Source organism: Sminthopsis crassicaudata, chromosome 1 (assembly GCF_048593235.1).
Source record: "Sminthopsis crassicaudata isolate SCR6 chromosome 1, ASM4859323v1, whole genome shotgun sequence".
In the NCBI taxonomy this organism is placed as follows: Eukaryota; Metazoa; Chordata; class Mammalia; order Dasyuromorphia; family Dasyuridae; genus Sminthopsis; species Sminthopsis crassicaudata.
Genome location: NC_133617.1, coordinates 264,238,214 through 264,264,323, shown reverse-complemented (window position 1 = coordinate 264,264,323; position 26,110 = coordinate 264,238,214). Strand labels below are relative to the sequence as shown.

Below are 26,110 nucleotides of genomic sequence, written 5' to 3'. Positions count from 1 at the left end.
CAGGAGTGGCTTGATATTTCCTTCTCCAAATCCAAACAGATGAGGAAACTGAGGCAAATGGGATTAAGTCACTCATCCAGGATCACATAGCTAGTGTCTAATGCCAGATTTGAACTCAGGAAGATAAATCTTCTTGACTCCAGGCCAAGGATTTTATCCACACCCAGAGACTGTCTCTATATGACTATTTTCTCTAAGAGTATTTTTTTTGCTACTTCTTCTATACAACTCTCATGTTGCTCAGTAACTTTTCATTGTTCTTTAGGTAACCCACAATTACAAATCTCTGGTAAATTTAGTATTCCATGATTTGCAGAAATCTAATACCACAAGAAAAATAATGAAATTAAAAAATATTGGGGCAGCTAAGTGGTGTGGTAGATAGATCATAGGCCTTGAAGTCAGAATGATCTGAATTCAACTCCGGCCTCTGACATTTAACACTTACTAGTTGTATGACCCTAAGCAAGTTACTTAGCCCCATTGCCTTGCCAAAAAAAGAAAAATAAAATAAAAAATTTAAAAAATTGTTTTAGGAAAATAATTAAGGTCTTTAAAGTACTAAACTACTTGCTAAATATAATTCATCTTAATGTTCTCCACCTGTTTAATTCTGGGCCCAGAGTATAACATACACTATCATAATTTTTCCTTTTCCATGATTTTATTTAAAGTTAAATTTTTACATAGAGAGCTTATTATGAATTTAAGCATTTGAATAAATGATCTTTCCACATTCTTAAGTAGATAACACTAAAAATGAGTTGGGCAATCTGTTAATGAAGCAGTCTAGTGTAAGAAAAGTATTCAATGTCTATAGGCCAGAAATATCTGCAGATTATTAAAGATGGTTCCCTGTTTCCCAATTCTATAATGGTTATAGAGCACAGGCAGTGCTGGATAATCTTTCTTTTTTCCCCCCTCTCTTTATCTCTTTCCTTCTGTCTTCTTTTATTTTCTGGGTATGCATGGAACGGTAGTGCAAGAAAGCTAAAGAATTCTGGCTACAAAATTTCAAATGTATGCAGGTAGTGAAAGACAAAGAAAGGGTAATTTAATCAGTCTGGATCATGAACAACAGCCTACGGCAGGACTATAAACCAAACTCAGTGGCTGATTTTCTGAAATTATTTTGGTAGTATTCCTTCCCTGTCATTTTAATCAACTAAACAGCTGTGTAATGAATGCATTGTTTCTCTGAAAAATGCTCTGATAGCTGAATGAAAAAGGTTTGTTTAAATTGAGCTCAAGATCTTTGTTAGAACTAAAAAATCAGGCAGCAAACCAAAAAAGAAAGTATTTAAATAACAAAATCATCTCCAATACAGCATTGCAGGGTAAAGATCAGAAAAATTTAAATGTAAATTTTAAAAATGCATACTGTACAATTAGGGTTTCTCTCCTCAATACTGACTATTCTTAAAATGAGTCAACCTGAAGAATTTTAAAAAAATATATTTTAGAAGTTGCTTTAAACATCAGGAGCAACTTTTTTTTTTTAAAGATGACTATTTCCATATTGTTTTCAATTTCCAAGTACTCTTCTGTTACACGATTATAGGGACAATGAATCATTTTTGTATTATGTTGTTTCCTGGAGACAGCTAGGTGACATCTGGAAGACGGAGTTCAGATCTTGCCTCAGAAACTAGCTGTGTAACCTTGGGTAGAACTTAACCTCTGTTTGCCTCAGTGTCCTCATCTGTCAGTATCTTCCACAGTTGTTGTGAGAATCGGATGATATAATAATTGTAAAGTGCCTGGCACATAGTATGTGTGATATAAAAGTTAGCTATTATTATTCTTGGCATCTCTAATATCTACTTATAAGAATTCAGATTAAAATTTAAAGGTGCTACATATTAGCAATTCATCAGCACTAACACGTTCGTTTTAATTCTCAAATGTCTATTTTAGTCCAAACATCCTTAATTTGATTGGCAAAATTAACAGCATGTATGCTATTACACTAGTTCATCAAGTGAAGACCTACAGAATTCAAAATGTTCTACAATAGGAATTGTAGGAACAAAGGTAACTTTTCCTATGTTACTGCATGCCATTCAAAAAAAACAAAAAAAAACAAAACAAAACCCCCAAAACCCCAACACACAAAACAAACCTAAAAACCCAACAAAATCAACCCTTAATTACACTGAATAATATTTTTCTTAACTCTCAGTAAGACAGGATAGGACATTATTTTTTTTTCTTTTACTTTATTTAGATGGAGCTAGGTTACAGCATTTTTAATAAGGGCAGTACTACAAGGAAAGAAATATATGGGGAAACAACTAGATTGATGACTAAAACAAAACAACAATAATGGAAAAGCCTATTACAAGAGCAGTAATGTGTATAGTGTTTTATGATATGAATGTGTCTGCTAACAGACCACTAGACCTATTTGATTTTTTTTTATAACTGTAGTAGCAGGTTCAATTCAAGACAATAATAGTCAAGAGATTATCCTTAGAACCATTAAGAGAAAGCATAATTTTTGAAATGTAGAATCACAGAATAGTAAAGCTGGAAGAAATTTACAGATCAGGTGGTATAACCATATGGTCAATATGATCAAATTTCTGGCAATCTGGATCATTATTCAGAAGAAAACAAAATAAAAATACTATTATGGCGTTTTTATTTTGTGCAGGATGGGTCAATTTAGGGTGGTGATAGGTTCAGTAAAACATTGTAAAAGCAATGAAATGACATCAAAACAATAAATCAAAAAAAACTCCTTGGATGGATGCAGAAAACCCGGAAAATTAGCACCTGAAATTCAAGTAAATTTTTTAAAGCCAATCCCCCCCCCAAAAAAAAACCCCCAAAAACCCCAAACCCCCACTATATTCAATAGAATCCATTCAATTGAATAAATAAATGTTTAATGAATAAGTGAATAAAAAGCATTTATGAAGTGCTTACTATGTATCAAAACAAAATGTTTAAAATATGTTCCATTATCTTTTAGCCCCCAAAAACCACCCAAGTTTGCAACTCCAACATCATCCTTGATTCTTCTCTGTCATTTACTCTGGGCAATTCATCCTGTTGTCCAGTCTTTTCATTTCTAATATATACATATCCTTCCTTCCACTCAGGTAGGTGGAATATTGAAGTTGGAGTCAGGAGAACAGGAGTTTGAATCCAGCCTCAGACATGTCCTAGCTGTTTGACATATGTAACTTATTCAATACCTCTCAAATTCAGTTTCCTCATCTATAAAATGGGGATAAAAATAGCACCAATTTTTCAGGGTCATTGTGAAGTTCACAATTAGAAGCAATTTATTTGTAAAGTGCTTTATAACCTTAAAGTGCTATATAATAGTAATTCTTGTAAGAGTGAAGCAATAGCTTTCTAACTGTTCTCTCTGACTTTAGCTTCTGATCTATCAGCTACCAAAAGGCTTTTTCTAAAACACAGGTCTGATTATGTTACCCTTCTACTCAATAAACTTCGGTGGTTTTCTATGAATTCTAGGGTCAAATATGATTTTTTTTTTTATGTTTGGCAATCAAAACTCTTCACAAATTGGTTGCTTTATAAGCTTACATATAGTACTTTCCTCCACATATCCTAGGCTCTAGCCAATCTTACTATTCTTCAAGCCTATCATTCACTCCATCTTCTGTCTCTACACTATTGTACTGTCTGTGGATCATTCCTAAAATGTTCTCACTTCCACCCCTAAGAATGTCTGGATTCCTTTAAGACTTAGGTCAATTGCCAAATTTGGTGGGAGAGGTTTCTTGTCTTACTAGTTCCTCCAGCAATTAGTGCCTATTCCTGAGATTAATTTATATTTATTTTGTATTTATATTATATACATATGTGTATATTAGTTGTATTTGTATTAATACATTTGTATATATATATATGCATATATATATATGTATTATTTTTTATTTATATGTAGACATCCTCCCCCCAGAGCATGTGCACATATGAATCTATATGTAAAATCTTTATATATTTCACCTTTGCTTTCGTATATTCACCACTAAGCACTGTGCCTGGCAAAAGAAATTGTTCAGAATTGGCAAAGAGTATAATAATATAAAGGTAGGCTGAATCAAGATTGTGGTATCATTGGGACCAGGAGTTTATACTGTATGCACCAGCCAGAAGCTTTTTTGAATAGAGGAAAAGAGAGAAAGCTTTGAAAACCATGAAGTAGAGTTGGGAGAAAGGGAAAAATGTGGGAGACTAAACCACTTGGATTTGGGCAAGCAACTGGATTTATGGGCTGAGGAAGAGAACAACTCTCAAAGTTGATTTTAAATTTCTAAGAAATATTTTGCCTGGGAGGATGATGGTATCAACAGATATAGAAGGTAAGAGAAAACTTTGGCTTCACTCATAAAATATAAGAAGTGAAAGGACCTCAGAGGCCCATCAAGTTCTTCTGAACCTGAAAAAAATGCCTTTGATTTTCCCTTAAACAATTGATATTTCTACAATTGTTTAAATCTGATTTTATATGTATAAAAAGTTTTTTTTTTATAATTTTGTTAATGTAGGTTCTGGGTTTGCTTAAGAAAAATACTGCACAACTTTATTATATATTTAAAAGGAATAGCAAGTAATCCTTAATAGACTTGCAGTTTTATGTATGATTATATTTTCCCCTTTTCTACTGTGTTTTAGAATTTTTTTTATTTCTTAAGTTGTGAATAAAATAATTAAATTTTTAAAAGATATTTTCCACCACAGGAGGTTTTTTTGGGGGAGGGAATGTCTTAGAGATCCCTTTGCCATTTATAAGTGAATAAAAATACATAGAATGACAAAGAAACCAATTGTATTAAAATGCAATTATAAAAATATTTTTTAAAAATAAGCTTATGTTTCAGATGAAGAAACTAAAGCCATTTCTAGTCATATGAAAAAATGCTCTAAATCACTACTGATCAGAGAAATGCAAATTAAGAAAACTCTGAGGTACCACTTCTCACCTCTCAGATTGGCTAATATAATAGGAAAAGGTAATGATAAATATTGGAGGGAATGTGGGAAAAATTGGGGCACTAATACAATTGTTGGTGGAGTTGTGGACTGATCCAACCATTCTGGAGAGCAATTTGGAACTAGGCTCAAAGGGATATTAACTGTGTGTATCCTTTGATGTAGCAGTGCCACAACTGGGTCTGTATCTTGAAGATATCATAAAAAAAGGAAAATGACCCACATGTGCAAAGTGTTTATGGCAGCCCTTTTTATAGTGGCAAGAAAATGGGAATTTCAGTGGATGCCCCTCGGCTGGGGAATGATTGGATAAGTTATGGTATATGAATGTAATGGAATACAATTATTCTATAATAAATGATCAGCAGGCTCATTTCAGAAAGGCCTGGAGAGACTTATATGCTGAGTGAAGTGAACAGAACCAAGAGAACATTATGTGATGATCAATTGTGATGGAATTGTTTTTTTCAATAATGAGATGACTCAAGGCAGTTCCGATACACTTGTGATGAAAAGCCATCCACATCCATAGAAAGAACTATGGAAATTGAATGTGGATTAAAGTATGTTATGTTCACCTTTTTTTTTGGATTATTGTTTTGTTTGCTAACAAATACAATTCTTTTCTTTCTTATTTTTCCCCCTTTTCATCTGATTTTTCTTGTGTAGCATAACAAATATGGAAATATGTTTAGAAGAACTGTACATGTTCAACTATAGTGGATTACTTTCTGTCCAGGGAAGGATGGGAAGGAGAAAAAATTGGAACACAAAGTTTTGCAAAGGTGAATGTTAAAACTATCTTTGCATGTATTTGGAAAAATAAAAAGCTATCAAAGAAAAAAAAGCTGAAGAATCCCAGATTAATGATACAGCCAATAATAGGTGGTCTTATCTTTTGCACAGAAATTTTTAATGAGGGGGAAACTCACTTAAAAGTAGTTTGTTCCAGTTACTGGTGGTTTTAATTCTTAGGAAGTTTTTCAAGTGTAATCCCACTGAAAGGCCCACTAAGTTTTGGATATGTTGATTTTTAAGTAGCAGAGGGTCATTTTCATAAAGATTTCCAGCAGGCAATTAGAAATACTGATTTGGAGCCCTGGGAAATGATTGGTTTTTGAAATATAGGTTTAGGAATCATTTGTATAAAGTCTGATAGTGAAAGGGAAAAGATGGCTCAGGCAACAGTTTGAACTTGTATTAGAATTACAAAAGTTCATCCAAATAATTCTACCATTGCATGCAGAAAATGAAAAACTTTGAAATGATATCAGAATTAGAGCTGGATAGCTCCTCACATTTAAACATTCTTACTTAAAAAAATAGATTACAAAATTGAGATCAAAAAAGAGAGCTTCAGGGACTCCTAAGATACACAGGTGGTTAATATCAGCGGTGATATTTCAATGAAAGGTCTTCAACTTCAACTCCAGTGCTCTTTTCATCGTATCACTGCTTTTAATCTTAATTCCACAAATCAAGCTTAATTCAGAAGACATTTTTACAAAACATATGAGTGAAATAAAATTCAAGCATTTAAAATAGAATTATTAAAAAAGGATCTCCAAAAAATCCTCTTTTGGTCCATACAATCTTATAGAAATCATTCTTGTATATATCCACTTATATTCTGACATTCTCCAGACCTTGGAGGATAGTTTTCAGCCAATCCCATTATCTAACTTGGTAAATTTTACATATCCTGAAGGGATAGTCTTGAAATGCCAGATACTTAATCATACAGCTCTTATATAACATAAAAAAATCTCAAAAATATTGCTCTTGCCCTCTTTTTAGCACTAAAGCACTTATCCTTATCTATAAATGAAATGCTGCCACTTCTGGGATAGGATCCAAGTAGTTACCACAGCAAGAGCCCTGATTTGGTACTAAATTAAAGAAAAGATATTCACCTGTTGAACTGCTTAAAGAATTTTGTAAAGCTGTCTGGATTGATTCTTGGTAGGTGGTACTTGAAAGTAGTGGGGAGTATTCTCCTATTCTTTTTAGGACTTAAAGTCCGAAGAAAACATCTTTCAATGTGTTATAGTTTATTGGATAAGCTAAGCAACAAAGGCAAGATTAGAAAAAATCAAAAAGAACACACAGTTTAAATAAAACATTTAATTATTTTCCACTTTTCTACAGTAAAATCTTGCCAATGAGAAACAGTATGCCACACTTATTTTTAGGGTGTCTTATAAAATATTTACATACAAACATAATTTCTCTTACTGCTATAAATATATTCATCTTATCTTCCTTTCATCTCCCCCTCCCTCTTCAAATAGTTTTTTAATCAAATATGGCATATCTGGTGGGTAGAATCTTTCAACTAATCACTGAGCCTAAGAAGTGTGGATTTAAGGCTTTTAGATTTGTCTTTCTTACTTTCTTACTCTAGTCTTCTTACTCTACTCAGTCTTACACTGAATGCCACTTAATTTCTCTTTTTTATAGATCAGTTACACAGTTTCAAGTCCCCCAAAACCCAAGTTCTACAACCTGTGTGGGTTTCAATTTGGGTTTTAATACTGCTGCATAGAACCAAGACCACTTCTAGTTTTCTACTTATAAGTTCCTTGAGGATAGAGGACTGTTATAGTTCTTGGCACAGAGTAGGTGTTTAATAAAAGCTCAAAAGTTAAAAAAATCTGCCAAATAGCATATTTTTATAAGGACAGCTAGTTGGTTCAGTGGAAAGAGTGCTTGGATTAGAGTCAGGAAATTCAAACTTAGCCTTGTATACTTATTCTTATTGGCTGTGTGATCCTGAACAGGTCACTTAATCCTTTTTGCCTTAATGTCCTCAACTGTAAAATGGGCTAGAGAAGGAAAGAGCAAGCCACTTCAATATCTTTGTCAAGAAAACCCCAAATGGGATCGTGAAGAGCCGGACAATAGTATTTATAGGGTGCAATGCATCATTTACAAATTAATCTTCACATTTTTCTGACAATGACACAAACTAAGACATGAAAGAGATTGTTTAATTGTCATGATTATAACTCAAACTGAATATTGGGAATGATCGTTTTGAAATGAATGAAATCTCCCATTTTCTTCCCTAAATGTATAACAAAAAAGATTGCTAGCTAAGTAACTTTTAATGGAGTGTTTCTTCTTGGTTGTAGCAACCTGTTACTGCTTTGTCTAGCTGGTATTGGCATTTCCATAATGACAGTGTACACTCATTCATCAAAGGGGCACAGGAAATTGTCTTAGAATACATAGTAATTAAAGAGATGGGGAAATAGAGAAGAAAAATACAGAATTAAATGACTTAGTATAATGGTGTAGGCAATCTTATCAAGCTAAAGATTTAGTGAAAACTAAACAGAAATTTAAAACAAGTTAAAAGACAAAGTTTTTGCATGTTTAATATTTAATTCTTCAAAGATCATGACTAGCATATGCACATAAAATTCTTACTAAAACATTTTTCTATATTCATTAGCTTTTTACTATATTGTATAATAGCTTCTTTTGAATAGATGATTTTTATTTTCATTAGAGAAGGCAATAAATATTCATATGACACCTATGAAATGCCAGGCACTGTGTTAAGCACTTTCCAACTCATTTGATGCTCACAACTCTTATAGTTTAGGTACTGTTATCTCCATTTTATAAATAAGAAAACTGAGGCAAACAGAGGTTAGACAGCTTAAAATAAATGACCACAATAATCTCTTTAGTATACTAAAGACTTTGGGGTTAACTAAAGAAATTTTTAAAAATATGAATCTTTTCCAATTCAAAAGATCTCTTTAACATTAGAACTAAAATCTAGTCTGAATGATGTTCTAAAAGCTTCCAAAAATGATTTTTCTGAAACTATCACTTTAACTATCAACAAATCAAATCAACAAGCATGTATTAAGGGCCTATATGCCAGAAACTATGCTGGCAGACACTTTCAGAATATTCATGATGGGTCTTCTCAGACACTGGAAAAATTCTCTTCATTTTCACTAATCCAAATAACTAGTCAGTGGATTACCCAAAATTCTGAGCAATTCTTCAGAGATCTCATGTTTGATATTTACTCAAGCACTTAAAAAACTGAAGTCTCTACCTTGTGAGTGACGAGACTCAGAAAAATGTTGAGAAGGAAATCTTACAGAATTATTACTTGGGAAAAAAAGACTACATCTCTGTTCTCTTTTGTTCCAATCCTGGGAGTTGGAGCCCATTCTTATGCCATTAGGGAGTGAATTTAGAGAATCAACTCCACTCTATTCTCAAATATATGTCCAGTTACCACCAACTAAAAGGATGATAATACTTTTGATATATGCCAGCTCATTTGTTTCACTGAGGTTCTGAGTATCTATTTCACTTAAGAGTTTCTAATTGGTTTATCTGATATTGACTTTTCTCCTTTCTGCTTTAAGGCATTCTAACCAGAATGGCATAAAAATGCTATAAAACAAACCTGCTAAAACAAAGGATCTTTTCTTTAAGCCATCCTATTAGGGTCATAGGAAAACACGATAACAAACTATTTGTTCACTTTGTTTTCTTCAAATACTGTAGGAAAATAAAGCTTTTATTAGAGTAGCATTTTAAAACATTTTACGTGAACTTTATGAATATAATGAATGCAAAGGTTTTTCTTCTTTAATTCCACCATTCATATTTTATATGTAGATTTATTCTCTAATTCTAGAACTGGGAAATTATCAGCTTAAAAATGAACTAAGTTCCTGAAAAGAATGCATTAGGTAGCAAAGTTATTTTACTCATTAAGAAGTCAATTAAACACTTGACAAATCTCGTTTCCTTTATTTCAGCTCAAGTAGATTTCAGAGTTACTCTGGGAAAAGGGCTCCAGGAAACACAGTGTTACCAAAGGGCAACAGAAATAAAGAATTGGATTGTCCAAGAAAAGTGGGATCCTTTGCTCTTAGGAATAATAGTCTAACCATTTCCCTTGTGATCTTACAGTACTGATGAAAAACCAAAGAACCTATTACAGAGGTTTAGAAACAAATTCCGGGCAATGAGCCAATCCTTTGACGCATCTCCTCCCGGTTATAACTTTTGTTCAATGAATACATGTTATACCTGCTCAAGGACTCCTGAGAAAGTGAACTTACACTGGCAATGATAAAAGGTTATCCTTTTTTTTTTCTTTCTTCCTTCCCCAAAGATGAACCAGAGGGCAGATTGAGGTGTTTTTCATCTAATAGTCTCCACTACTGTCTCTTGCTTGGACAATATTGGCTATCATGGTGTGTTTAGGAGGATACAACTTCTCTTAAAACAAACAAACAAACAAATAAATAAATAACAACTGCAATAAAACTCAAGGAATTCAACTTGTCTTCTCCTTTTACAAATCCCACGGGGAGAACCAATTTATATATTATTTGTTAGTTTAGTTATATGACAGGCAATGGCAAAGACAGGCTAACAATCATAGAAGGTAAGAGGGAAAAAGCATGATGAAACAACCATCATTGCCACTACTATCAATTAGGCTGGGCAGTGGTACATTCTGGGAATCCTTGCTTGAAGATTGTTGGTGGATTTCTTGGGCTCAGGAGCACCAACAGAGTGAGCCATGAAGAGCAGATAGCCACCACATTGTCTAGAAATAGATAATTGGACAGAAAAATGGAGGTTAAAATTTCCAAGTTCAACAACACTGGGATTGGGCCTTAGGAGTGGGTGCAGAACTTCCAGCTTCGAGAAGCTGGTTTACTTTACTATCCTACGGCAATTTCACAGTATGACATAATCTTGTGGTCTGAAGGTACTTTGAAGGCCATTTACTCTAATATGTAGCCAAAAATTCTCTTTTTGACATCTCAAACTAGGGAGTATCCAGCCTTTGTCTGAAGACCTATTCTTCAGCGGGAAGCCTATGACTCTCAAGATAATCCTTAAGGCCAAATTTGTTATTGTGATTTTTACCCACTGTCCACTCCCAGCTATACCTTCTAGTTCCAAGTAGAACCAGTGTAGGCCCCGATTTCATTAGGGAGCCCTTGAAAAGGCTGTTATGTTCTCTCTAAATCTTCTTTTCATTCTAAATAATGGGTATATTTCTTCAATCAAGCCTCTATGGCATGAATTATAGGTTCTTTACCTTTGTGGTTGCCTGCTTCTAACAGATTCTCTAGTTATCAATCTCTTTTAAAAATATAGTGTCAAAAATGAACACAGTGTTCTGGATGTGTTTTGGCCCAGGCAGAGTACAACATTTCTATTCTTTCCTTAATCCTGAATGATATAACTCTCAATGCAACCTACAATTATTTTGGTTTTGGGGCTGCCATATCACACTGACTCATATTGAGCTTGTGCAGGAAAACCTCCAGACTTTTCTTTATCATTATTTTCTCTCTCTCTTCTTTCTCACCCCCACATCTCTCCTACCTTGTACTTGTGAAATTGATTTTTTAAATATAAATGTAATATCTTACATTTTCCCAGTTGAAATTCATCTTAGGGGAATTCTTTCAATATTCTGGCCTGTCAAGTATTTTTTGAATATTGATGTATCCTGTTATCATTTTGTTATGTATATTATTAGTTAATCTTCCTACCTTTCTGCTAATAAGTATTCCATGTATTCCTTTATCCATAATTACAATATTAAGTAGCATAAGATCAACCTTTCAGGTTGACATCAAACCAGAAATAACTTCTTTTCTGGATTTGCTTATTCAAACTAACATATCCACTTAACTATACCTCTCCATCTTATTTACAAAGAAGGCATGAAAAATTTTGTCAAGTACTCAACGAAGCCTAATTATAAAATAGTTTTCAGCTTCACTTTGGCCTATCAGTCTAGTAACCTTGTCAAATATGTTAATAAAATTAATTTCATATGGCCTTTTCTTGAGGAAGCCACTTTGGAACTTTGTGCTTGTTGCTTCCTTTATTTCTTTCCATATATTACAGATGTTAGCTATTAAGGTTCATGTAAAGGCAAGTGAATAACATGGGAGAAGAAATTTAAAAGTGGCAAGATTCAAAAAGCATCGGTTAAGTTTAAGAATTTCCAAATCTGAGATATAACAGTGTAAACATCCTTTCATTACTGATATAACTTAGAAAATTAGGGTTTGGAGTGAGAAGGACTTAGGTTCAGATATATAATCATACAAATATCTTTTTTCAAAGAAAAAAATGGTATAATTTTAAAAGTGCTGAGCTTGGAGTGAGGACAGCCTAGGTTCACATCTCACCTCTGAGCCACACATATAAAAAATAATTAACTTATATCTCAATATACCTATAATAGTGTGGTCTAGTTTTGGTGCTCATCACCTGAAAAAATCACTAAGCTGTCTAGACCTTAGTTTCCTTATTTGTAGAATGATTAAACTAGATTCTACCCAACATTTCTACCATCTCTAAATCTATGATCCTATATTCATGGATAGACTGTGATCTTTGTGCTTAAGGGAGAACCCACAGCATATGTTCCCACTACTGAGGAAATCAAAGCTCTTGTGTATTTTTGCAAGTTACAGACATGTGATCTTTTACAAAGAAAGCTTTAACTACATGAATAAATGGATCCCGAGGTATTCATTGGATATACTACATAATAAAAGAATGACTACACAGTATGGACAATTGGAGGCCAGGAATTTAATCAGGTTAGGGTCAGAGTAAAAGTTCCATGGTGTACTGTTACTAACATGGGACATATTGAGGTATCAGATACCATACTCTTTACAGGAGTCCCTAGTCTGATTAAATCATTCATATATAAAAAAGGCTAGTTTTCTCCTGCAGAAACTAGTAGAGTATTCCCAGAGTTTCCAGGTATATGATTTGCATTCATAGGGAATTCAATTTTCTAGTCCCAGGAATGGAAGTAAACAAATTAACAATTAAAGTAGCCTTTAAAAAGCTGGGGGAAGACAAGTGGGTGAATCACAAAATGACTTTGTAAAAAAAAAAAAAAGTTATACTTAGGATGAATCATCGGTTCAGAGAAAATTTGAGATCTATGATTTAATCAAACTTTGCTAACATAATTTTTTTTTAAATTTCCCATTATAGGGGAGGAGTCCTCATTAGGAAATATGATGGTTTAGAATACCTTTGTGTTCTTACAGGTAGAAAGCTATCTATAAATGCCTCATGTTCAAATATTGTCTGTCTCCCATTTAATTTCAGGTTGCTAGATGTTAGCACCTGTGCAATGTTGGGCAACTAGTAATTATTTAAATTCTTTTTTTTTTAACTACTTAAATTCTTGCTGATTAATTGACTAACCTCATTGGACCTCTCCATCTGTAAAATGAGGGAGATGGGCTACAACATGTCTAAAATCTATAATCTTATTTATTTATTTATTTGATTTTTTTTTTTTTTTGCTGAGGCAGTAGGGGTTAAGTGACTTCCCCAGGGTAACACAGTTAGGAAGTGTTAAGTGTTTGAGACCACATTTGAACTCAGGTCTGCTGATTTCAGGGCTGGTGCTCTATCCAATGCTCCACCTAGCTGCCCCAAATCAATACTACAAACTAGATGTACTAGCATGTTGTTTCTCTCCTAAGGTTCAAATACACTGAGAGATTTCTTCTGGTTCCACCTTTCTGGCTCTCACAGAAGAATGATGTGTCTTGGTTGGGCTGTATCTAAACTTGATGTAATATTCTGAAACTTTAATTTCTTATAGCATTTTATTGTCTGGTTAAATTGTGGGAGTGGGGAGAAGGGGACAGAGGGCTGAGTCATAAAAAACATAGATTTAATATATTTAATATGTTTAAAAAGTGATTTTTAGAAAATATCTAAAACTACAGTTACTCATAGAAAATTATTTTTGGGGGGCCTAAAAAATATATATATACATATATATATATATACATATATATATATTTATGGTAACTAGAATTTAGTTGCTAGGAACCAAAGCTATGTATGGAATGGATTAATATACATATTTTAATGAATACTTACAAATGTACATTTTAAGCATATACCCATTAGGCTTAATGATTACTGTTGAATAAGACCAACCAACAATAAGTAAGACCTCTAAAACCAATCTCACTTCACAGAAGCAATCCATCTTAAATTTGGCAACATTTTTGATTATGTTTAACATTACATTGATAAGCTGAGATAAAAGAATCTAGTCTAGACAATTAGTCTTAGTATATCAATGTTATAAAGGCCACAATTTTCATTAATGATGAAAAAGAGCAAATTCATTAAGTTGGCAGATGACATTGAACTGCACCAGAGCAAAGTCCTTTAAAAATCTAGAAAAAGAAAACAAAGGAAATAGGAGTAGACAAGAGGTGATGAAATAACATGACCTTGTACTCCCCCTGTCACATTTTAATTTATTTGACATATTGGTGGTTTACAGTTCTCAATTGAAGGTTTCCTCTCTTTTGTATTTATTACTGAATCTCCAATTATGCAGTAATTATTGGCATGAAGACAAAAATAAATTATGATACACAACAAATTAAGTCGGTATTCAGTAGGAACTCAAATTCTTGATCACTACTACTAGGCTGAGTGAGACCCGTATTTTCTTTTAATTTTATAGCTGAGTGAAATATTTGCCTGAAAGTTACAACCCTAGAATGAATGTGTTTGGCAACATTAATTTTAAAAATTAATTCCTGACTTTGAACTGTAATTAGTACTATGCTAAAAAAGGATGGGGACCGGTAGAAAATACTATTCCTAAAGAGTAATTTCATTAAAATATAACTTGGGAAATTTAAAAAAAAAAAAAAAGATACCGCTACAGCTGTTTGGAAAATTTTCCAAATACCCAGCTATCACTGCCAAAACGATTTTGGGATAGTAGATTTTACAATAAAAGTTACAAATCAATGTTAGGAGTACAAAATATGAGTATCCAAGTTTTAAGAATCTAGCCTTGCAGAGGTAGACATAATATCTCATGCCTTCAATTTTTTTGATATAAAATCAAGCTATATATTACCTGCCAAAATTAATGTGGGCCAATAAAGACACTAATTAAAAAATTTAAAGTGCTTCTCTACTGTTCTAAAATTCATTTTCCAAATAGATTTTTACAAATTCTTGGACATATTAAGTACTTAATAAATGTTAGTTGAATTGAATTATATTGTACAACTCATTCTAAAATACCTGGATTATCTGGTCTTGTCAGGAATGATGGAATTTTCTGTGATTCTCCCCTTTCCCTCCCCCCCCAATATGTGAACTTTCAGGATACCTGAAGCCTAGTAAATGGTAAAGCTTTATCATCTGTACCATTTCTGATATTTTCCTGCATTCTTAAACAGGTATTAAAGAAAATTTACTCTTTTATTGAACAAGAAAAATTCATTATTATCAATTTCAATTGCTATTAGTACGTAATACACAAGTATATCTGCTTTTATGGTTTTCTGTGCCCTCCCTCATCATTTGGGGCTACTATTCTTTTCCCTATTATCACTGTGCCCATATATTATAGAATTCTATCCCAACGAACTTTCAGTTTGTTGTAGCTGGTCAGAAAAACAGATAACCAAGCCTTTTATCACATACTGAATACATGATAGTAAAGTTTCAAGTAAAGAACTAAATGAAGTACATGAGTATAGTATAGGAGAATGTGATAGATGAAGTTCTAGTATTTGGAGGTCTTTTGCATTTCTTTTCAGTGTCAAAAGTGTATCAGAGGATTGAGAAGTGAAATGTTATGGGGTGTAAATGTGTGTGCATGTGTGTGTGTCCTCACATAAGAGAATACTAAATACTATGTGAAGCACAGAATGTAGTAAGGTAAGGGGATGGTAGTATCCTAAGAATTATGTTTTGTTCATTGCTCAAAAGTCCAAAATTTGTAAATTTTACCCTAAGAGGAACTGCTACAGCCAAGTTATAGTGACCAATAAAAATTTATAGACGAAAAAAGCAGAAATGATACACTTGATATGATCCTAATTCTAAGAAACTTATATGCTGTTTACTGCAAAATAGAGTCTGTCCCTACAAGAATATACTTCATTTCTATTTATAGTGATAACCTTTTATTTGGAAAGCAATTACCACCAGTCTCTTCTCGCCTTAAAGTGTTTGGCACAATTTTACAGTTATTGTTCAAATGGCATTTTAGCTGCCAAATACATAAGCAACTTTCTGATGTAATTTTTATTTTAAAATGGACAATGATAAGGTTTTTTTTCCCTTCTTTCACCTGATTTGATACCCCCTGTTAAGTTTTACTCAAAAACATGAGGTAATCACCATGTTTAAGTAGCAATACATTTCAAGGTAGTTTCTGAAATAATTAAGACTTTAGAAATCTAAATTCTTTATGAACTAAAATAGAGTAGAAAGAGATTTTAGATTATTATGATGGGAGCTCTGTCAAGTGAAATGAAATTTATTTTAAAATATTAAGCTACATATATATATATATACACATACATATATATATACACACACACACACACACATATATATATATATATAAAACTAAATTAAATTTTAATTTTGCATGAGTAAATTGAACTTGGGACCTAGAATAAGAATGGATTTTGGAAATGTAGCCAAAACGTTCTTAAGTTACAGATGATAAACTGAGGTATTGAGAGGCAAGGTGATTAAACCTATGTTTCACAGGTAACAAAACAGAAGAATTGAGATCTCTGGATACTTCCAAATATATAGTTCATTTGGAACATTTTACAAAATCCTAAGCCCTCCAAAAATTTCAGTTATATTTTAATAAGCACTGTTGAGACCCTGGATATCTTAGAATCAGCCAGAATCAGGATAAGCAAAAGTCTTTATTCTTGGTCTTTTGGGGTTGCCATCAGGGGAATAGATATAGGAATCTTCACACCTCCTTCCTCTCTCTCCACAGCCAAAGAATGATGCTCCTCCTCCTACTCTACCCTCTGATCTCTCTTCCCTTCTCTCACCACACCCACCAGATGAGCCAGCATAAAGTTAAGCAGGATCATCCTCCAAACATATTAATAGAGAATTGTCCAATTGGTAATTAGCCCTAAGTGCTGGTTACCTTGCATCTAGGTTAAGTACATCTGCTCAGTTCTAGCCCTTTACAAAGTACCATTAAGTTGTATCTCAATCCTATTCATTTTGGAGGTCTCCAGAATAAATTTTAAAAGGCATATTTCCCAAAATAGAAATGGTTTTTTTTTTTCTATTTATACTTGTATTATCTCTTTAGTTACTAATTATAGGTTTATCCTGTTCTCTGCTCTGGAACAAATTATTTCACCACTGCTTGATTTTCACCAAATAAATATAAAATATCATTATCACCTACTTTAAAAGTTATTTGTAGACTAATGTTCCCAAGCAGCATATATGCAAAATAAATGCCTAGAAAAATATAAAGGACATAATCCTTTCTGGTATCAAATCAGGTAAGAGGAAAGATTAATTCCTTTGGAAGAAGACTCTTGTGAAAACTGCCATTTTGGCAAAACTGGGACTTCTTTGTTTTTTGTTTTTTTTTCTTACTAGATGCCATTCTAAATATCTCTGGGTCCTCTAATCCCACCCTAACTGCAACACCCACTCAAGGACTCTCCATAACATGTCAGTTTCAGGACCTGTATTTCCTCATTTGTTTCTACCTCAACTTTGATAGCAGAAAACTTTCAGTGAGTTGCAATTTACATGACAATCCATGGCAGACAGCAATATGCTGAAGTGCCCTCTCTATTTCCCTGAAATTTCCTCACCAGTCCCATAGTCCAAATATGGGAATAAGAACCATAAAAGATCACTGTTTCATTTAACACATCACTGATAAGTCCTATTAAGTAAGAGAAGAAAGTAGTTCATCAGTACAATTAATGTATCTTTCCTGATACCTGAAAGTGAATTAGGTGTGAATAACTTTCAATATAAATACTGGCAGAAAATTCAAATACAAGATACCCCAAGACAACATTGGGATGAACATTTCAAAGTAGAGAAGAAATGTTGTATATTTCATGTTAATTTTCTAAAATCTTGCATCTCTACTTCTGTTTGCTACCATTCTTGCTAGATATTTTTAAATACTTGGAAGAAAGGAGGAAATTTAACCTGGCCTTGTACTCTTCTGGATTCCCAATGCATACTAGAGAATCTAGGATAGCTCAATCAATCAATCAACATTTATAAAATACCAACTATATGTCAAGTGCTATGGTTATTTACTTCTACTTCTTGGGATTTATGCAATCTTAAATGGAGACTTACTTCCAGGTCTCTCCCTACAGCCTCATTCCCAATTGCAAAAAAATATAGAAAAAACAAACAAACAAACAAACAAACAAAACCTATAATCCCTTTGATCACTGAAAACCACAGAAGACCCTATCAAATTCCAAGATCATTCTTTTTCTTTTTGTTTTCTTCCTAAGTTCTGTTTCTGCCCGTAGCTAAAGTCATATTAAGGAAGAGGGTTTTATTGCTGCAAGGGATCTCAGTGTTAGCAATATTTTCCATCATAATATCTATCTTCTTATTGCCCCTTTCCTTTTATGAGTCAGTCCTTTTCAGGGCAGGAGAAATTGAATATATTTCATGAGAATATATTTCATTTAAGCTGACTGTCAATACCCTAGGACTATCGCCTTTCATATGGTTCAGTATATATAAATTATGCATAGATGTTACTTCTTCATTTAAGAGAATAATATACCATGAACTTGCAAAAATTACCTAATTTTATTGCTGGGAGCCTGTTAAGTAAACTGCTCAGAAAACATCTGAAAAATACTTTCTCCAGATTTAACATGAGAACCCATGTCCATTAGAATGCAAATTCCCTGTAAGTAGGAAACATTTGTTCTTTGTACTTATTTCCACAGTACCTGGTGTATTTGCTATAGTTTTTCCGTCACATCTGATTCTTTGTGACCTCTTTTTGGTTTGTTTGATGTTCTTGTTGATGTTGTTGTTGTTTGTTTCTTTGCTTGTTTTGGCAAAGTGCTTTGCCATTTTCTTCTCTAGCTCATTTTCCAGATGAGGAAACTGAAATAAACAGGATACATAGATTGCCCATAGTCACACAAGCTAGTAAGTGTCAGATTTCAACTCAGGAAGGAAGATGAGTCTTCCTAACTACAGGCCTAGTGCTCTATCCATTGTGTCTGACTGATAGATACATAATAGGTACTGCAGAAATGACTGGAGTTTGAATGAATGATTCAGCAGCAGGTAATGCTCCTAAGTTTTCTTAGAAACTCACATGTCCAAAACGGAAGTAACCCTGAAAGTTACTCAAAAGGTAATGGAGAAGCCTGCATTGTGCACTTGCTCAAAAGTAAAAGAAGTGGGGAAGCATTATATAAGAAGAAAGTATAAGGTATATTTCATAGAAAATCTACAAAATTAGAGAGGGGCATATAGTGGAAAAAATTTGGAAGACAACTAAGGGAGAAGAAATTCTGTAATGGTGATATACTACAGACTACATAAAAAAATGAGGAAATAAATCACAAACTTGGTACAGAAGTAAAATAAGTGGTGGGAAATTTCACTTATCCAGATACTTGTGAAAGATCTCTGATAATACAGAGCAGCCTATAAGTTTGTAACTTGTCTTATTGATAATTTCATTTTTCAGAGGAATCAATAAGAGTAAATTCTATTCTGGATCCAGTTCTCACTAACAAAGAGAAACTCATTACTGAATTAGATGTGGTAGGAACTGGGAGGTTCTCTCTTACCTAATATTTGTGAGAAAGGAATATAAATTTGGGGATAGTCTGGCATGCAGCATACTTTAAAGGGGGAGTAAGGCAAATTTCATATAGTTCAGAGAAGTGATTGGAAGGGCAACATAGATTAAAATTTCACAGAGAAGTTGCCCCTGGAAGGATGGAAAATTCTCAAGAACAAAATGCTCAGGGTCTAGGGAAAAACAAGGCCAAGAAGTAAAAAAAATGGAAGATGATGTGGGTCCAATATAAACTCACAGAAGGTTAAGTCAAAGAGAAAACAAGGAGTAAAACAGGAAAAATACAAGTGTTTCTTGATATAGGAAGACTATTGTCAAAAGTGATAAATTTCAGAATAGGATGAGGGCAAGGAAGAAAGCTAAAGATATTTTGTTCCTATAGGTGGAAAAATGAGGATCAAGGAAGGAATGAATCACGGTCCCAGGATTGTATGTATATATAATACACACACACACACACACACACACACACACACACACACACACACACACACACAACAAAACACATGGAAGGCAGAACTCCTATTTTTATTTTGCTTCAGTTTTCACTAACAAGATGGATGGATCTTTGGAAGAGAAGATGATTAATAAAAAACAAAAGTCAATATGAAAATGAGAGCCTAGACAAATTAGAAATATGGAGGTGACAAGCCTTCTTTGTTTACTATCCTGGTTAGATCATGGCTAGAGAAATTGTTTTCAGTTCTGAATGCCATGTTTAGGAAGGACACTAATAAATTGGTGAACATCCAGAGGGAAAGCAGGAGAGTAAAGTGAAAGATCTTGAATTTAAGTCACAAGAGAAGAACTTGAAGGCACTGGGGATTGATTTTTAGCCTGGAGAAGACATGTTTCAGGCAAGACTTGATAGCAGTGTTGAAATATCTGAAAGGCTTTTATTTGGGGAAGAATTAATTTTGTTTCATTTGTCCCAAAGGGTTGCATCAGAACAATGCATAGAAGCTGCAAAGAAGCAAATTTAAACTTGCTATCAGCTAAAACTTCCTAGCAGTTATGGATAGTTCTAAGCCGAACAGGTTGTGATAGTTTCTGCACTCCCACTCAACGGAAGTCTTTTCACAGAGACTAAAAAGACCTCTTTTGATCACTTGTTGAATGTATCATAATGAGAGATTCCTCCTCAGATATAGGTTGGATTAGACAATCACTGTCGTCTCTTCTAACTCTAAATTCTATGATTCCACAAATGGAAATTGTGCATTTGATTTATACCAGCTGAGTGACACATCTCATGCCTTAGACTCTCTAAGAGGCACAAATGTTTGCTGGAATTAGTATCCATATCAAGGACATCCTTTACATTGATGAGATCAGGTAGACACCCACTCCCATTAAAATAATTTTTAAAAAAGCATACAATCAGTTTGACTTCTAAATTTAAAAAGTTCATCAAAGTTAAACCACCACTATACCTATTAGAAGTGACAACTGATGGTCTAGATAAACAGATAGTTGTTGAATGGTGGCATGAGTTACAGAAAATGTATATGCCTTTAATAAAATATTTTTTCCTATGGTCCAACTCTTTTGGCACAAAGATATTCAAAAAAGAAAGAATGCTTTATTGAAACTTGATTCAGTGTTTTATTTGCCATATGGAACATGCATTTGTTAAGACCATTTTCTAATAATGAAAATAATTGCATGTTTAAATTCTGAGTCTGAATGGATAAATATTGTTTTCTTCAGTTTTCTTTAATTGAAAGAAAAGCATGATTGGTAAAATTGGTGAAATGTTGTTTGACTATAAAAATGAGACAAGAAACACTCAAAGCATAATGGCCCATCATTAGAAAATTGTCTCTACTTAAAATTCTTTATAATTATCTTATTTACTTTAATATGTCCCCATCCACAAATTGAGAATATTATTTTAAAAAGGTACTTTCCAAATTTAATCTCCCATTTGCTCTTTCTCTTCTGTATCACCTTTTCCCAGATTTAAGAATTGCATTGATGGCATAGTATGAAAGATTAGTGGTGATAAAATTACAGCAACCTTTGGAATGCACCAGAATTTGGGAAAAAAATGTCACAGTTTAAAGAAAGAAAACAATTACATGATGTGCAGAAAATAATATTTCATCTCTTTCCCTCCCCTCCATTCTTCCCTCCTTCCTCCCTCTATCTCTGTCATTCTCTTCCTGATCCCCATAATTAAGGGTACAAAGAATCAGAGAAGTTAAGTGAGTTGTGCAAGTTCACACAGCTAAAAAGTGGTAAAATTTGCCCCAAAGAAAGCACAGAAATAGAGTTCAAGAGCATGCTCTGCAATATGAATATTACTAAACGACTATCTTTTTGCCTCAATTTCCTAATGTGTAAAAAGAGGGGAATGAAGTGATGGCTACATGGGGGCCATGAAGAAGTGCCAGTGGTATAAGAAGATCTATATTCAAATATTGCTTCTGCTATTATTTGTGTAATCCTGGACAAGTTCACCTGAGCTTCTAGACTTCAGTTTATTCATTTATACAATACTGAACGCACTCATCTCCCATTCTTTCCTGCTCTACTTCTAAAATTTGTATTTTTTAAAGATGTTTAAAATTATATAATATGATTCTCTAAAATGAAATAACTTTGTTATTCTTGGGAAAGACAAAACAGGTTTAATTTAAAAGAGAAGTAAAATACTTGTTTTTGAGAGTTATTAGGTGGTGCAGTACAGAGAGTACTGGATCTGAAATAAAGAAGACTCTTCTTCTTGAGTTCAAATCTTGCCTCATAAATTTAATAATTAATTGTGTGACCCTGGGAAAACCACTTCACCCTGTTTGCTTCAGTTTCCTCATCTGTAAAATGAGGTAAAGAAGGAAATGCAAACCACTTTAGTACCTCTGCCAAAAAAAATCCCCAAAGGGGTCATGAAGAGCCAAGACTGCCGAATAAAACGAATGCTTATTGCTCTAGCATTAAAAATAAAAGAAAGCAAATTTGTTCTCATTCTTCTAGCCTAGATCAACTTGTTTCACCCTCATCCTTCCCTACCATCATAACTCCTTTATAACTTTTCTGGGTTAGGGGTACAGAATTATCAGTATTATGATGCAATGAATCTATAGGAATATGTTAGAAATAAATTGTGGGATATAGCTGCTGCCAGGTCTTTACTTTCCTAGAATCATAAGGATTGGAGACACAAACTTGTAAGGAGAAAGTAAATTTTATATATCTAATACCACATTTTCATTTTATCTAATACCAATTTTCATTTCTGTGCAGATGACCTTTTTATCATTTGCAAAGCCCATCTTTCTTTTGTTTTTAATTATGAGGGACTGCTAGAAGCAAAAGGGGCAGGTCATCTGTATTTCAACTGGACTTGTCACTGATTACTGCATGAGTTACAAGTGATTTTCTGATTTAGTTTAAGTGATTTAGTGAATCATTTTGTGGAACTCAATGAATAATGATGGCTACAAGGGACAGTAGCAGCCGGATATTGGATGTTCACAGAGTTTCCTTTTACCATTCTTCTTGTTCTTCAAATGAGAATAACATGAAAAAAAGATAGTTTTTTGATCTAAGTTATATTTTCAAGAGCACTTATTTTCATGGGTCATAAATCCAACCTAAGTTATTTTAAGAAGAAATAATATTTTCTTAGGTTTGTTTCCAAAACAAACTTTATCAGTTTTATATAATTTACATGCTGATTTATTTCATAAATAAACAAGGAGTTATACTATTTGGCTCACTTCTATAGAAACTAAGGTATTATTTTTTTTCCTAACCTAAATGATGGTAATATATTTGTTTTCAAATTAAGACAAGGAAAAGAGAATGGGAAGAAGGAGAAACTACAAAGTTATTTTAAGTGACAGTTTTTTGTTAATTTTCCCATATTCTAAAAAAATAAAAGTACAAATTGAGCATGATGGGATCACATAGACTGAAAGTATAAATACATAAATATCACTATTACAACATTATGATGCCCACTTATATGATTATCTTTTTTGATACTACATGCCTACGGAATGAAGGAATTGGCAAAAAGAATCACTTATTTTTGATAAGGACAGCAAAATCTTCTTTATGTGGCTGGAATAATGGAAAAGGGGTATCTGTAAAGTAGCTCATCACAAAGCTGACCATGTCACTCACCTGCTCAAGATTTCCCAGTGGTTCCCTATTACTTTTAGTACCAAAAACAAGTGTTCTTTTTGGAATTTAAAGACCTTCATGACCTGACTCAGTTTAATCTTCCAAATCTATAATATGCTTATTGGATTTAACATATATTTTGACCATGTTTAACATATATTGGACTATTTGCCATCTAGGGGAGGGCATGGGAGAAGGGGAAATTGGAACACAGGGTTTTGTAAGGGCTAATACTGAAGAACTGTTCACGCATATGTTTTGAAAAATAAAAGTTTTACTAAAGAAAAAAACCCAAATGTATCATATGCTAATTCTCATCAAGCCTTCTAACAATCAGACTGGCCTACTTAAAATGTCTCTCCCATATAACATTCCATCCCCCTCTGCCCTCCTTGGCCCAGGCTGAACCCAAAGCTTAAAATGCATTCCCTTTGTCTCCTCTTGACTTCTAAGAATTCCAATCTTCTTCAAATTACAGCCTTAAGTAATATCTTACATAAGACTTTTTCCTATTCCCCCACCTACCCCAAGCTGTAGCTAATACTTTCCCCTCACAAGTTATCTTTTGTATATTTTCATATTCACTCAGATGTATATCTACTGTGTCCTCTGATTATTGCAAACTCCTTGAACAAAAGAACTGATTTATTTTTGCTTTATATCCCCAGGACTGGCATAGTGCTTGTAACACAATAGACATTTATTAAATGCTTACTAATTAGAACTCAAAGTCTTCAAATGTGAATATGGAAAACTATCTTTACATGTAATTGGAAAAATAAAATACAATTGAGGAAAAATAAAAGGAAAAATTACTTACTTATTGATTTCCAGTGCTTCTTATTGAATTTCAACTTCTAATGACAGAGTACCTATTTATGGGCCAAATATCAAAATGTCAGTGTAAGTTTACAGATTGACGTTAAGGAGGAAAAGGCATGATTCATTTATTTGAAACTTTGTATTCAAAGAAACTACTGTAGTTAGACTTACACTGTATTTTGGAAAAACAAAATGAAACAAAGCATGACTGTACTTTGAACCCTTTTCTTTGTAACTTCATACCCTATAAGTATTGTTACTTGTTTATCACACTACATACAAGGAGTGCTCTTTCTCTAGTCTATCTCCCCAAGAAACAATCTTCCCCAGTTAGACTCATGATTTACTTTGAATACTTTATCTGATAATCCAAATCTGCTTTCAATTTGCCATACTGTTACTGAAATGTATTTTACTATGGTAGAGATAAGTAACAGTACAAATCTGTAGTTCTGCATTAGTGTATTTAGGTTAGTAATTTTTGGTCAAATGGGAACGGGAAAAAAAAAAATCTATATTTTTAGAAACATTTGAAGTTTTATTCAGGCAATCTCTCCACTAATACAGATCTTAGCCTATTTAAAACTTCTCATCCCACAGAATTCTTGTTCATTTTCTCCTTAAAATTTTCCACAGAAAAGCTATACAATGCAATAGACATTCTGCCCACCTCCCCTTAATATATCAGAAAAAGAGAATATCAAGAAATCCTCTATGTTATGTCCATTATTTGTGGTCAGATACTTTCTCCTTCAGTGAATTTTTTGAGCTCTCATTGGTATCATTTTTCATCTTTAAACCAATGCTACCATAGCTATATAACCAGACCTAAACTTTCTTCTGAATTCCAGTTTCAAGGTGTCAGCTACCTGCTACTTATCTCTATTTCTGCATCCCATCAGAATCACAAAATGAACATCACCATCTACCTCACTAAACCTATTCCACAACAGACTTTTCAATTTTGGTTGCAGTTGCTGCCATCTTTCCTAGAAACCCAGACTTACAACTCCAGAGCCATATTTGACTGCTCCCTTTCCTTCCAATTATCTGTCAAGTTTAGTTTGCTGTGTCTTGACAATATTCCTTCAAATCCATCCTCTTCTATACCCACATTGCTACCATCTTAGTTTAGGACTTCAACAATTCTTGAGTCACTGCAACAGCCTCCTACAGGCTTCTATTCTTCATACAAATTTCAAATGAAAGCACAGATCCAACCATGTCTCTTCCCTCTTAAACACACAAGAACACATACGCGCGCACGCGCACACACACACACACACACACACACACACACACACACACACACACAGACTTTGTCCACGAAGAACCAAGTTCAAATCAGCCTCAAGATACTCATTAGCTTTGTAATTCTGGTTAAGTCACTCAACCTGCTTGTCTAGGGTTCTTTAACTAGAATGGGAATACTAATAGCACATAACTCACAGTGCTGTTGTGAGGATCATGAGATAGCGTTTATTCATTTGACACATAGTA

The 26,110-nt window shown here is 33.5% G+C and overlaps 1 protein-coding gene across 21 annotated transcripts in view; it reads right to left on the bottom strand.

The window, feature by feature from the left end:
- The window catches only part of FAM110B (family with sequence similarity 110 member B), a 200,715-nt gene that overhangs the window by 32,995 nt on the left and 141,610 nt on the right, over positions 1-26,110 (bottom strand). For 9 of the 21 annotated variants that reach the window (XM_074278716.1, XM_074278714.1, XM_074278717.1 and 6 more), the window contains one exon: positions 24,609-24,660. The exons of 7 other annotated variants lie outside the window; for them this stretch is intronic. The gene's annotated coding sequence lies outside the window, so the exon portion shown is untranslated. Of the gene's footprint in view, positions 1-2,897; positions 10,571-18,788; positions 18,949-24,608; positions 24,661-26,110 lie in introns of those variants that run through there. 5 more of the 21 variants (XM_074278723.1, XM_074278726.1, XM_074278728.1 and 2 more) reach the window with 3 other exon arrangements.